This window comes from Cyprinodon variegatus, unplaced genomic scaffold, assembly GCF_000732505.1.
Source record: "Cyprinodon variegatus isolate N-32 unplaced genomic scaffold, C_variegatus-1.0 Scaffold172, whole genome shotgun sequence".
NCBI lineage: Eukaryota > Metazoa > Chordata > Actinopteri > Cyprinodontiformes > Cyprinodontidae > Cyprinodon > Cyprinodon variegatus.
Window position 1 is genome coordinate 938,594 of NW_015150625.1, and position 15,120 is coordinate 953,713.

Sequence of the window (15,120 nt, forward strand, 5' to 3'; positions counted from 1 at the left end):
TCGCCACACGCTTGGCTCGTCTGGAGCTGAATTTCACCTCCTGTTATTAATAGTCTCTAGATAATAATACATTCTTATTTTTTCATTTAGTGTGGGAATAATAATTAACACAGTCAGAAAAAAAAAATCTAATTATCCTTTTGCCAAATAAAAACGAACAAACCTCCATCAGAGCCAGTGGTACTTCACACACAGCTATGCCGAGAGAGGGCTGCTGCAAACAGGCTAACGTTTGCAGCTTTAACGGCCTCGGTGGTCCTCTGGTTTTCACGGTCCTCTCATCTAAACTTTTTTTTTTATTACGCAAAAAACTCAGTAAATTGGTCATATAGTGACACTTAAAGTATATTGTTCTCGTCTCAAATGGTCTTAAAACATACTTTTATAGAGAAACAGCAACAGAAAAGAAAAGTTTTAACTCAGTGAGCGCTCCATTAAAAGCTGCTGCTGCATTGCATGCTGGGACAGCTGTCGATCTTAAGAACGGTTAAGTCTGCTCTGATGCAATATCTGGGGACTTTGTCCGTTCTCTGTCTTGTGTTCTTGTGAATTGGAACAGTACTAGGGCTGAGGCTGATGACGTTTCACAAGCACATGAGCAAATGAGAACACACAAATAAACATATTGAGAAACGGCCTTATTGCAACAGAACATGCCCACACCAAATTTCAACATCAGAATGAAGTTATTTGCAATATGTGTGTCTACTAAAACCACAGTTAGCAGAGTTTTGCATCTTGTTTTAATGAAGTTGATTCTAACTTTGATTTAGTTCTCTGTTTTTAGCATAAACGGACATTCAGAGCTGCGGGGGAGTTTGTGCCGTTAGCAGCGCCTTTAAACTGGTGGTGGTTTTGTTACTTTTGTTACCTTTGTTATTTTGACCTAAAAAAAAAAGTCAATATTTAACAATTAATCATAACTTGATTATTTGTTTACACCCTAACAGGTGTGCTTATTGAAATGGTGTCTTGGTTTTACTTTTAGCTTTTTGAATAAACTTTCTAAAATGTGAAGTATATTGTTGGTCCCCTTATGCAACCTCTAAAAACATTTTTGTTTTCATTTTTATATCAAATACTCTAACGAATGAATCCAGTGCTGTTTAAACCTTGGCATCAAAGACTAGTAGAATACTACGGAACTATATTGGTTGACATTTTTTTTAGAAAGGCTAGCTATGATATTCTTATCAATGGTATAAGGTAATGCATTTTGAGGTTGCATGTCAGGTGTTAACCATGTAGATCCTTCAGATAATCAGTGCTCAAGTACTCATAACTAAAGGGATGGAAACATTTAGGCCACCTCTAGAGAGCTGAAGACGGTATACTCTGGAAGCAACAACCTGAAAGACTGAGATTCACAAAAAAAGATTTTTCCTTTAAAAGATTACTGCTCACGTCAGGGTTCCCATTAAGAGCTTCCATTAACCTATCTAATTTGTTTTCATACTTTAAATGTATTTTCTTTTACTTCCTTTTTATGTGTGTTTTTTATAGCAAGATCATGCCATTTGTTGCGAGTTTGCGTTTTAATCAAATAATTTTTATTTACACTTTATCTAGCTCAGTCTTTTTTCAAATGAAGGTTTTTTTAATACCAGAATAAACAAACAATTCCACACAGAGCAATTAACTGTCCTATAAAGCGAGAGACACTTTTTATTCAGCTCTGCTCAACAGTCATAATGAACGGTATTGGGTATTATTAAATGACTTAAATCAGTTAGCCAGCACTGGCAGTCAGAAAAAAATAGTATTTAAATTGTAATTTATCTCTGAATGATTCAGACTTTTAACAGCAGAAGAACAAGAGATGATCGGGGTTTTTAATTTCCTCTAGAGTATAAACCACAGTTAAAAATAGAAGCCATGGGCCGAGCAATAAGATCAGCGATTGTGGTAAACAGTAAATGGCTTCATCTCATCATGGCCAGTATATTTCCTGCTATCCGTTTTCAGTAGAGCTTGGTGAACAGGAAATACCGAGATGAGTAAATCATTAAATAACTGAGCAGGGTGATTGTTAAGAGATATTTATAACTTCTGTTAAATTATCCAGGTCAATAAATGTTGATCCAGTGGAAATTAAAGGACTTAAAAACACCATAAATGTGAATAAGCATTAAAAACATTACTAGAACTGAGAAGTCAGATGGAAAATTTATGCAAGGCAAAAAAAAAATTCCAGAACATGTTTTGGCAAAATAATAATATTCAACTCCACAGCATAAAAACTCCTCCAAAGAAGCACACTGTGCAATCCTCAAAGAGCTGAAGCTGTGCACAAGGCTCTGGTGTTTGAATGAGAGCACTGGAAAACTACACAGCAGCACATGAACAGAGCTTGTAGCTCCTGTGGGTAAAAAAAAGAAAAAAAAAAGAAACGATGAATAAAGAGAGAACTTAAACTGCATCAGAACACATGTGATGCAAAACCAACAAGCAAAAAGACATAAAGTTGTTTTTATTTTATACTTTGTGTGGGGGATGCAGAAATCAGGGAAAAGGGGCTCTGGTTTACTCAAATAGCAAAAGCTCTTTTTGCTCAACATAAAATCTAATATTCCACAGGAAGCCTTCTCTTATCAACTAGCTTAAACACGAAGGTTAGGATAGATCTGTGAGCTATAGAAAACGTCTGTGACATTTTTGTTCGTGAAATCTTTCTTAGATGATGAGATTTCGCCTTCTTAATTTAACCTATTTGGGTTCCTTTCAGCTTTGGGTCTCCATCGCTTTTATAAAGATAAGCTTAAGCCGTTCAATAATCCGAATAGGCATTTTGGTTGATATAGTTTGGAAGAATCTGAGAAAAAACATAAGATGCTAACAGCGATAACATAAAGATACGGTTTTATAAACAAATTTAGGTTTTAAAGGGCCTTTTTCTTCTCATACATGCTGTAGACACTTGTTCCCTTATGACCGTTGGCCATTTTCAAGGAAAGGTGAGCTTTAATGACTGTCTGTGGGCCTTACATAAACATTTCATCAGAATGATTAGGGGCACCACTTATTTAGATGATCCACCCGGAAAAAAAGATAGTCCTCTAAACGGATTGGAATGAAAAACTGGTTCCTATTCAGAACCAGTTCCGTGTTTTCCAATTCCATGGCACCGTTTGGCAGCTCACTTAACGATTCTCTTAACGATTCCAGGCAGCACCAGAGCCTAGACCTGGGCAGCACGACTTATGTCACGTTTTTTACGCAAGTTACACACACGGCATTCAGTAAGCAAGTACGACGTGACCAGGAGTAAGTCTAGAAGAGCAAAACAAAAGAGTTCGATCATTTTAAGGAAGAGAAAAATGGCAACAAGGTGCTTTGCAATCATTGCAAAGTGGCAAATACATCTGTGGGAGGAAATACATCCAACATGCAGAAACACCTGCGCACACAACATGGCATACATTTTAACAAATGCCGTGTTTTTGATGCTTCTGGACAGAAGCTAAAGTCACGACCAGCATGGAAGGCAACTCTGGTGGTAAGTAGCTAGTTTCACATCACTGGTTGTGCTTAATGTGGTTCCTAGTAAATCATATGCCATTTCTGGAAATAAACCCAATTTCCGACCTCTCTTTGGGGTTATTAAACATGCTACGAAGTTGATCCGCAGTTCAGGGAGCGAGAGAAAAGTGAAGCTCGTTTATTTAAATCAGGGGGAGATGAGTTTATTTCCCGAAATTGTACAGTAATGCTTTTTCATTAAACGGATGCCTTCTCCGTTAGATTTAGATGACTGTGACGAGACGGGTAGCCTGGCTGGCTCAGAGGCTGGCAGCTCCCGTTCACTGCCTTCTGCTTTCGCTAAGGCAGCAGAAATAGAATGTCCCAGGCGAAGGTAGACAAATGTCACCGTGCACTTACCAAGTTCATTGTTAACAGAATCTATAAGAGAATCGATAAGGAATCGAATCGTTTCACAGAATCGATGAGGGAATCAGAATCGTGAAAATCTTATCAATTCCCAACCCTAGTCCTCTATACCTTTAATTTATTCTTAATCTGTATGGCCAAATATGGAAACAATTCTTGAAGAAAACCTGCCAAGAAGCTTGCCATAACAGCCTTAGACACGCAGCCAGACATTAGATAAAATATCTTAGGTCAAAGCACATGCAGGTATGAAATTGGCAAATATCCAGAGGTCCTTACTGTTACTATGGAAAGCTGTTCACAGATACTTTCCAGAACTGTTATGCAAAGTAAAATGGGCATAGATCTCAGTCTATTGATGTCCAAAGGTGGTAAGGACAGTAAAGAACTGTGATGGGGAGTGAAAGGTATTTATTCCTGGGGGGGTAAATGGAAATTATTTTTAGTTTTTGATAAAACAACAAGCCATTTTTCCTTCCTCTTATTATGTTCAACTTTTTTTTAAATCTTTAGGTTTCACTGTGAAAACATGTTAAAGGAACATCCTTTTCAGAGGCTTTGAGTCTGAAGTCTAATTTTCTAAACAAAAGCTCTTATTTCAGTTTGTTTGTTGGCAGAAGTGCTTAAACACCAAAGATGCTAATAAATAATAAAACAAACCACTGATCAGACACAAAAGCCTTTGTTTTCAGTAGGTTTAATAAACCAAAGATAATGTCCCTGATTTTTTATGTCTTCTGCTATGATTTATCTCCAACTCCTCCCTGGGTTTAAACTGCACCACCTGTCCAGCCTTTAATCTGCATTGTTGTTTTTTCTGCCTTTTGGAAACAGCCTAATGCAATGTCTACATCTCCTGAATGGAGGTGGGGTGTGATCACTGCAAGCTCGGCGCACCCTTTTATGTTTTTTCCATAGACTTTAACTGGGCAGGTCATTTTTTTTTCTGGGCCATAATTTAAATCCAAAAATCCACTTATAACAACAATCAAATGTGAAATTGTCCCAAAACAAACTTTTCTGTTTTTCAACTATAACACTTGCTTTCTAAGCATCTTATGTGGAATCTGCTTTGTTGGATCATTAAATATAATTCCATGATTTTAGAAATTTTTAGACTGCAAAAAACGCTTTGCAGCACTCTGGCAGCCGGTGCCACAATTATGTTGCTTAACAGGATTTAAGTGATAGGTGAGGCTGGGCTCTGACTCAGTTTTACCAATTCAAGCAGAAGAAATGATTGCTCTGGTTCGTTTATCCACCCTGGATTCTCCAAAGGCAGCTCTGGATCCTTCTTAGAGGCAGAGATTCGTCTTTTTGACCAATCAACTAACGAGAGCACCCAGTGGAGCCACAGGTTTCACATACCAGACTTTAAAGGCTTCTAAAACATTTCATCTATCAGGTCTCAGACCTGAATGCTTTTTTTTTATTTCAGGAGCAAATGAGAACGCACCAGTACGCATCCTGAGAAACCCATGCATCCACACATCCTTTTTAAAGTGCATTGTGGGAATTTTGGAGCACACTACTTTTCCATCCTATAAACATTCTGACACTGACGAGATATTTGGACAGAACCTGTATTTGCTTCAGTTCAGCGTGCTTATTAAGATTAAAAATCCATAATAATATAATAGATAATCAAACTAACTTTCCAAAACCATCAAAGATAAAAAAAAACTTTTAGTCTTCCTGTTATTTGTTGAAGGCCTGGCTGTATGGCCTGCCCTGACATCTCTTCACTGCCTCTCACTCCTCTGTGAGGCTGAATTATCCATTTCAGAGTCTCATTCACTCAGGGAGAGGGTCCACACTAAAGACACCCCTCTGTGTTTCCAGGTTGTCCCATATATGGTGTTCTCTGCCCTAAAAAATACACCTGCAGGATATAATAACCCCAAAATACAGCACCTTATAAATTCTTTAAAGGTCTGCATCTTAACCCATCCTGTTTTGGAGCAGTGGGCTGACACTGAGCGGTGCTGTGGGGATCAAACCGGATACTTGCAACCTTCTCTGTGCAGAAGCGCACTTCTCTTAACCACCAGGCCAGCACTCCCCATTACAGGCTGATCAGGGGGGTAATAATAGAACCTCTCATCACAGTGAAGTACGGCGGAGAACATGTGATGCTGGGTAAATGAACTCTGATTAAAGGCGGGCTGTTTATATGGGTTTTTTTGTGCATATTTAGTAATGATTTTTGAACATTTGCTTATGTCTGTTTGATTTAAATACGACAAAAATGCAGACAAAAATAAAACAAAAAAATAATGTTAAAATTAACTGATATGATACAAAAAAAAAATTGAAAAGCAAAGATAATAAAGGAATATAAAAATACAGTTTGATTTAAACAAAACCAATTATTACAGGAAGAGAAGTCCAGCTGAACAAACTTATTGGTTTAAATTTGGCCACAGAAATGTTTAATGATGACCTCAACTTTCCTCTGTGAGAAAGATGAGTTGGCCTTTTAACAGAGGCCTGATTGAAGTCTGTTTGCTCAGTGCTGTTGGGCATCTGAGAGCTAATGAAAGCAAAGAGACGCTGGGATAAAAGCTACATGAAGCAGGCTGGTTTTACTGGAATTTAAACAGCTGTTTAAATCAGGAAGCCTCAGCTGACCTTCAGCAGAGGCTCTGATGAAGGCAGCTGATGCATTCACTAGGGAGGCTAAAGTTTAGTCTTTGTCAGGTAAATGATCAGCTCTGAACACATCTGGCATGTGCCAGAACAAATCAATCCAATTAGCCAAACCACAGCCAACAATGTGAGCACATCTGCCTTGGCGCTAAAATAAGATCAGAAACTTAAAGTTACAGTGTTTAATAACTACAGGGACACATAAATGTGATACATTATCTATATGCATGTCATTTATTATCACCTATGAACAGAAACTCTCAATCTTTATGTGTGCCTTGCCTTAGAAATAGATATTCAAAATTAAATAGGAGTAGGTTTGCTGAAAAATTACAAATTGTGGCTTTAAAGTGTGTTTTCTTCTCTATGAAGGAGAAATTTCTAACATAAATATGGTTAAAGAACAGCCAGTTTCCCTGATGTTCCTCAGATTACATTCAATAACGATCAACCTTTAAAACCAGGGTGGGAATCAACAGCAGGGACAAAGGTGAGCTGGTAAAACAAACAATGTGGATATTATTTCATAGCTTAGCCTCATGACTCTAAACAGCAGCCTAATTATCTCAAGTTTAGAGCTTCTTATGATGCAGAAGATTGCAGATATCACCGCAGCAAAACAAAAACAACCCTCAGGAAGAGCTTAAATAAACATGAACAACACTCAGTTCAACTTACTGCAGCCAAATGTGCAAAGCAAGCAACGATAATCATTATGATCTGTGATATTTCTAAATCCTTAACTATAAACCTCTAATGTTTGTCTTTGTACAAATGTAGCATGCTTCACCTGTACTCTACAGGAGTCTTTAATCTACTAGATTGGATTATTTACTACTAATCTACTACAACAGGATAAGATTACATAGAAGGCGAGTCTTGCAAATAAAAATTGAAACACTAATATGTTTTAGACAAACATCTAAAGTGATCTACTACTGTAGATTGGATTTGGTTGCTTTAAGTAATCTGGGACAATATCAAAGTCTGCAGCATCCAAAGGGGCTTTATATCTCCCACCAGCATGTTAACACTAAACACTGATTGTGGTTTCACCAGGAGCCATTATGTCTCATTCGTGGTAAGAGTCAACTGGTACAATTGGGATTCAGAACCATAATGGAGATGGAAAACTATTCAAAATTAATTCAGTGACAGAAAACGATCCATTTTCATAATTTAATTCAAACACATGTTAGCTAGGAAAAACAAACGGTGGCATGTAAAGGTAGGATGATGGACACATTTTTCTTACTGTCCTCTTTCCATCCTTCTGACTATGTGTCAAAGCATCACTAATGCGTAAATGCTGTCCATCTAACTCTGAAAATCAGCCCACCAAATGCTGCATCTGGGCAACATGGAGGGTTTGAACAAAGCCGTGAAGTCCAACAGGAAAAACTCATCCAGAGGCTTCTGTATTCTACCAATAAGAAAATGTCTCTGTTTTTATAATTCAGCTGTGATCTATAACTCTTCCCACTAGAGAACTCTAACCATTTACCTTCTATAAAAAAAAAAAAAAAAAAAAAGCTTATAATGTAATAATAAAGCAGAACGAATTGATTTTGCTTCATCCTTTTCCACAAATTCCCACCTCCACATTATGCCACCAGGATCCGGTTTGTCCTCTTGGCCTAATTCAATTATTGCTAACTCTGGACGTGACCTTCAGGCTACGGCGATCAGGAAAGGCTGTTTCACACGACGACTGCATTTCATTTATTGTAAACCCTTAACCAAGATACCATCTGAACTAGGGCTGCAACTAATGGATATTTTGATACTTGATTAATCGGTTGTTTATTTTTTTTTAATAATAAGCTTGCAAACGGTGCTTTAAAGGAGATTTTATTCAGAATTTAAACCAGGTAAAGCTAAAAACAAGCCACTTAAAGAGTTTTTAATCTAAAATATAAAATGGTGATACATTTGTTTCAACAGTTTCAACATAATTAGTTCTCTGCGTGGCTTACTGTTTCAGCTAATGGTATACTCAAGAAAACAATTAATTAATTACTAAATTATTTGATTATTCTAATAAATGGTAAATCAAATTAATTGTTTCAGCCCTAATCTGAACATTTAAGTGTGTAAACAGATGAATGAAAAAGGATTGAAATCCAAATCGTATAGACAGGCCTTCTAAAGAAGATACCAGATTAAATAAAAAAAGATACAATGAAATTAATTAATTATGCGATGCAAAGAGCTGATTCAAACCAGCTGGTCTAGTTAAAGGGTCCAAAATGCACTGAGATTCTCACTTTTGGATGAATTAAAAGAACTTGTTAATGAATTTCTCCTGCATATTCCAACACAGCAAATAAGCATCTAATAAAAAATCTAATTTATGCACATCCACCCAATTAAATAAATCATTTATGTGAAACTTCTGCAAGCGTGCACTTTTTTTAGCCCTCCTCCATACAGCAAGGCATGCACTTGGCATAATTAATCAGCTCTTGCTAAAGTAACAGATCCATCACAGGTCTAGTTTTAAATCAAATTGGAAGTTTTTTAACCTTTTAACTTCCTAACCTCAACTTATCTGATCTACATATTTCTGAACCTGTTCTAAAAACAGAGTAGGATCTGTAACAAACCACAGAGAAAATGTTTTCTATTATATCACTTCTCAGCTGCTCTACATGCTGACTCTATTCAAATCTAAAACCAAGTGTGTAGCAGGGCAGCATCAGGGCGCTGTGGTTGGACAAAGGCTGAACGGAAACTCCATTTCACTTGTAAATGAGCTGGTAGCTCCTGTGCCCTTCTGTTGCTCTCTATCAACAGAGGAAGTTGCCTGTCTTTGATTATCTTTTCTGTTTTTAAATGTGTAAAAAACACTGAGTGGAAATATGGAACTCTAAAATGATTTCAAAGGAACAATTTAGCCAAAAATCAATAATTTCATGAGATAAATGTTTACACAAATGGATTTTGTTCATTTTGGGAAGGTTGACCTAACTCAAATTGAAGATGCCTTTCTTTGATTTTTCTTTAGGTCTGGGCTTTAACTGGACCGTTTCAGCACATAAAAATGCTCCAAGCTAAAACTTCAAAACATTATCCAATCTCCTGAAGCCACTGAATTTTTTTTTAAAAAGTTAACTGATTTTTCAATTTTATGTCAGTTTAATGTGTGAAAAAAGTCAGAATTCTGACTTTAATCTCAGAATTCTGACTTTTTTCCCCATATTCAACTGAAATAAAATTTAAAAATCAGTTAAATTTTTGTTTTTTTTTCCAGTGGCCCTAATCCTCTTCCGTATACACTCTAGTTTCTTTGCATTTAATCCTTGAACACCATACTGCCTCCACGTTTAAGCATCAGGATGATGCCCAACTACGGAAATCAGGTGGTTGCACATAGATTATTGATGTAAAAGTCATTGATTTAACTGCATGTTACCCAGACTTCTCTTTTCAAAAATGTATACTTCAACAATAAGCAAAAAATCAAAGCATAACAACAAAAGAAAAACAAGCTCACCAATCAGTTTTCAAGGATAGCCATTCCCCTTACATACCATAATCAAACATACATTATTCTAATGTAAGGCAACAAACTTGACTTTAGTGTGAGTGATAATATACACCAGCTGGACTACAGAGGATAGAAAGCTTTAAGTAATCAAAGCTGGGTTTTGTTTTAACACAGGTTAATATCAGATATCAAGACAGTAGCCTGATATAAACAGGAAGTCAGTGTCAAGTTTCTGCTTCTATTGGTGACAGGTGAAAGTGATATTAGAGCAGGGAGACTGAGGAGGCTGCAGAAGGATGTAGATAACATAGCAGAGAAATTAGGTTGTCAATCAAGATTTGCCAAAAGCAAAAGGAAATCCAAACTTCCTTAGCAGCATCTTTTGGTTAGCCAGTTTAGCATCACCTCTGAAATTAGACTGAGACAAGCTGAAGCCTGCTGCTGTATGTTAAACCTGGTTTGTTCCATTATAATAAACATTACTTGGCTGCAGCGTGTTTCTGCCACTCAGCCGCAGGAACGTTAAGAATTAGCAATTAGGAGAGCCGCATTTTATCACCAGTAGATTAAAAAAATGTTGCATTTTAATGACCATTTGTGTACATTGCACTTACCTCTGTTACAGTCTTCGGGGTCTTATTGCTAGCTGTGTGGCAGGCTAGGCGGAGGTAAACAGTAACGCAGCCCTGTGGCTCGTGCTTCTGCCTGCTAACTGTTAGCTTACGGCGCTTAATGTTTATTAATGTCCCGTGGTATGAAGTGTTTGGCGCGAGGCTGATGATGATACGCGCTGTCCGCCAGCCCGGCAACGTCGCTTCGTTGAAATATTACAGTTTGAAAGAAGACAAAGTTAAAATTGAAAGCCTCGAATTTTGTTTCGTTCTCTGTTCTCCGTTTCTCAAAAATAAATGTGATGTAGATGCGAACAACCAACGCGTCTGCACTGCTCTGCCAGCAGCTCGACGAGGTACACGTAAGGGCTGTCGAAGGACACGCCCCTTTCCGGTTAAAATGTCACATTTGTCGAAAGAAGAAGAAACGATATGACAGCGTGTCGGCCATGTTGTGAGTGGCATGTTCCTATTCTAATGAATGATTGGACTTGAGAAGTTCCAAATATCTAATTAATATTATTTTTATGAAGCTATATACATCATATTTTAAAATACAATATGTATTATTGCAGTTGCATCACAAATTGTTATTTTGATAACCACTGTTGCATAAATAAAAAAATAAATAAAAAAAATGTACTCTTACCTTAATAACATAGTAAAGAACACAAACTAGGGAATTTGATTTAGTTTTAGCTTAATAGCTTAACATATTTTTCAGTGTAATTATTCATTTTTTTTTCTAAATATGGATATTCTTATACATATATACAGGCATGGGCAGGGCTGGAGCTAGATGGGGGGCCAGGGGGGCCACCCTACCATTTTTTTCACTCTAATACAGATGGTGGCAGCAGTAATACTCTCAAGTGGAATATTCAAAACATTTAACATTTTCATATATTAACAATTACTTGACAACAAAAACACAGTTGTTAACTATACACATTAAAATACTAACATTAAAGATGATAAGTACATAATTCATGCTCTTTCCATAACTAGATTTTGTGTTTCATGGGGAAAATGATGTGTCTGCAAGTCATCTAGGAGTCTTCAGTGAAATCATAGATAAATAACTATTTAAATAAAAACTTATTAAATAATCAATTTATGTAAACATTAGTATTTGTGAATGTCAATTTTATCCAGAATGATTGTTGATAAAAGTAGGCAAGTAAAAACAATAGAAAAGATGTTCACCCCAGAACTCAAACCTAAAAGGATTTTATCCACTATACCTTTTATCTAGAAAGTGTCTATTTGTTAGCAAAGGCTGTAGGAAAGTATAGTTTGTCTTTATTTAGAAAATATGGATGTTTTGCTCTTTAATTTTCCTGTTGGAAGAGTGTAGATTATTCCTGAGGTTCTGGTGCCAGCCCTCATGGTACATTGGTTATTGCCTGGCCACACTAATAAACATTTTCTGGCTACACGTCTGGGCATGGGAAAACAATAACTCTAAATTTTGTAGTTAATTTTAATATCAAGTACATTTACAGATGGATCTGTTTGGACTAAAAAAAAACAATTATAGCTCATTTGATTCTAATTCCAGATCTAATATCTATCATGTGCTTCCACTTTTTCCACTGTGGAATGTTTAGTAGTGGGGAAATTTAAAAGATGGTCTTATTGTTAAGGAATGCACTTTTCTAGAGTTTTCTAGAGCGTTTTCTGAGCGTTCGAGGGATTTTATGCTGCTATGGAAGTAAGTGAACACTTAAAATCAAGCACGTGATAAGATGCATCAATCTTCTTTGCTTAAAGAGAGTAAATACTTTTTTTACTATTACTATTACTATACTATTTTTGTGATAGTAAGTTTGAATGACATGAATGATGAATACCAGCCCATATGTCTTATTTTTTCCAATAGCAGAGCAAGGCCATTTTCCCCTGCTCAGCGATCCTCTGCATTTCCTGGCTGGACATGACAAGGTCATGTGATATGCCCCAGTTTAATTTACATTTTTTACATTTAATTTTTTTCCGTTGGATTGTTGTTGTTTTTTACCTACTGGATAAGGACAGATTTTTGCTCAGTAAATCTTAGTGTTTTTTTCACATTACCTAAAAAAAATCCATCCAGAAAGTGGCAAATAACACTGCCACAGTCATGTCTGGATGTAGTGTACATGTGTTGTAGAAATGATGAACGATTACATAACAATTTTATAATATTCAAAAAATAACTATAAAGGTTTACTCTTGGGATTTATGATTTTTATATTGGCTTGTAAAAAAAATAAAACATCTAATTTTGTTTGTTTGCTTCACAAAGAAAGGTATTTTTAATAATTTTGTAGACAATATCTTCTGGTAGTAGCAGACAGTACATGTTGGCCATCTAGAGGAACAGATGTGCAATTGCAGCTCCAATGGTGCAATTTAAAATATACGTTCATCTGTGTATCCCCAGTCCTAAGGATACACAGATGAATTATCTTATGTTAACTATTTCATGTAGTCACTAAAAGTAATATTTTTTATTTTTCGTTATCATTTTTTTTTATTATTACTGAGTCTTATTGTTTTGGTTGTTACTTGGTTGGTGCAGTTGTTATTTTTCATTTTAAATTATAATATGGTTATAATATGGTTAAGGTTACTAAAATGAAGAGTATTTGTTGACATCAGTGATGATATAATTATAATTGATATGATTATTATCATAGGGCTGCACATGGCAGCACTGGGTAGCACTGCTGCCTTGCAGCAACAAGGTTCCGGGTTTGATTCCCAGGGTATTTCTGCATGGAGTCTGCATGTTCACCCTATGCATGCGTGGGTTCTCTCCGGGTACTCCGGCTTCCTCCAAAAATCCCAAAACATGACTGTTAAGTTAATTGGCTTCTCTAAATTGTCCTTAGATGTGAGTGTGTGCATGGAATTTTTTTTTGTCCTGTGTGTCTCTGTGTTGCCCTGTGACAGACTGGCGACCTGTCCAGGGTGGACCCCGCCTCTCGCCCATTGACAGCCGGAGATAGACACCCGCACCCCTCGCATCCCCAGCAGGGGTATGCGTGACTGTTATCATTTTCCATGTTTTCATGACAGAGAAGTATATAAGAATGTGTATATATTTAGGTATATATAAAATATATATACCTAATTATATAGACTGTTCTACTGTTCTACTTACATTGCAGTGTCCATATAATCTGTAATACTCCCTGCATAATTATAATAAAGTTATTTATATGCATAAAGCAAGCGGAACACCATGGCGATAGCCGTACTGCTCCACTTGTGAAAGTAAAATCTGTCGGGCTCTTTTTGGCATCATGACAATTATTATTATTGTCCACATTGCCAGACAGAAAACTGTTAAAAAATAATACTTTATTAATCCCAGAGGAAAATCCCAGTGGGAAATTGAGTTTCGGTGCATCTCATCGAAGAAGACAAAAACACAAAGACTGACAGACATTACCTTAAATGTTTTTAATTATCATTAAGCATTAAGAACCATTAAGAAAAGTAAATGCTTAAGAAACATAAATCTGTGTGTTTTTAATCTATTTGATCACTTTCAATAATGAACGAAGTTACAGAAATTATTATTTTTTATTAAGGAAAATATTAAATACTTAAAAAAATCATATGTGGATATGATTGTATTTTAATACAAAAATGCAGATTTAATGTTTACACTAAATTAATCTGACCCCAAGTTATTTATTTGGCCCTCTTGACCCCAGAGAAGAAGACTGAAAGGAAGCTACTTCACCCCCGTTTTTCTCTTTGTTTACTGACCCCTTGGTTCAGGAAATATAACAAAACAATGAACTGATGGGAGCAACCAGAGCCTAGGAACAACACAAGATAGGACTATTTGATATTGTTATGTAAAGAAACAATTAACAGCTATCTTTTTCCAAAATCGGACAGAGTTGCACAGCTTGACACAGAAATCAGATTACATTAATATCAATAAAAGAAAAAGAATCGATATTGACACAGAACAATTACACGAGAGAGAGGCAAATAAAATTGAAGATCTATAAATTATCCCAGAATTATGATTATTTAGGACTTTAAGTCTGTTTTATGTAATAAACTACACTACTTTCTTCAGCATACTGAGAGGAATGAAGGAGGGTCCACAATTATTCAGGCTTCAGTCAAAAGAAATTTGGCTTATCTGGTTTATTAAAAAGCCTGAAGTCAGGCAAAAAAAAAAAAAAAAGTGTTAAAAATGACTTTGCCAAGCTATACAGAACACTTTAATGCTGCTGAGATGGATATCATACTGAAGCTCTCCAGCTTATCATATAGATGGAAAACAGAAGGAGTTTAAGCTGTTATCAACATTAGGAAACTCTGGGAGACAAACATCACAACATATTATGACATCAGCAAAAAAACAAATAATATGGACTATCATAATAAGGAACTATAGACTAGAAAGGGACCCTGAACTGTTGGCCCTTAAGGTTCAACCTGCCAAGGACAATAATGGTGCTGTTCTACTCC

At 36.2% G+C, this 15,120-nt stretch overlaps 1 protein-coding gene across 2 annotated transcripts in view; it reads right to left on the reverse strand.

Annotated features, from left to right (window-relative positions):
• osbpl8 (oxysterol binding protein like 8) overlaps window positions 1–10,992 on the reverse strand; it is a 75,963-nt gene extending 64,971 nt beyond the window's left edge. Inside the window, exon 1 of one of the 2 annotated variants that reach the window (XM_015378438.1) lies at window positions 10,642–10,992. The gene's annotated coding sequence lies outside the window, so the exon portion shown is untranslated. The remainder of the gene's footprint in view (window positions 1–10,641) is intronic. The other variant, XM_015378441.1, reaches the window with a different exon arrangement.
• Between the last annotated feature and the right edge of the window lie 4,128 nt (window positions 10,993–15,120).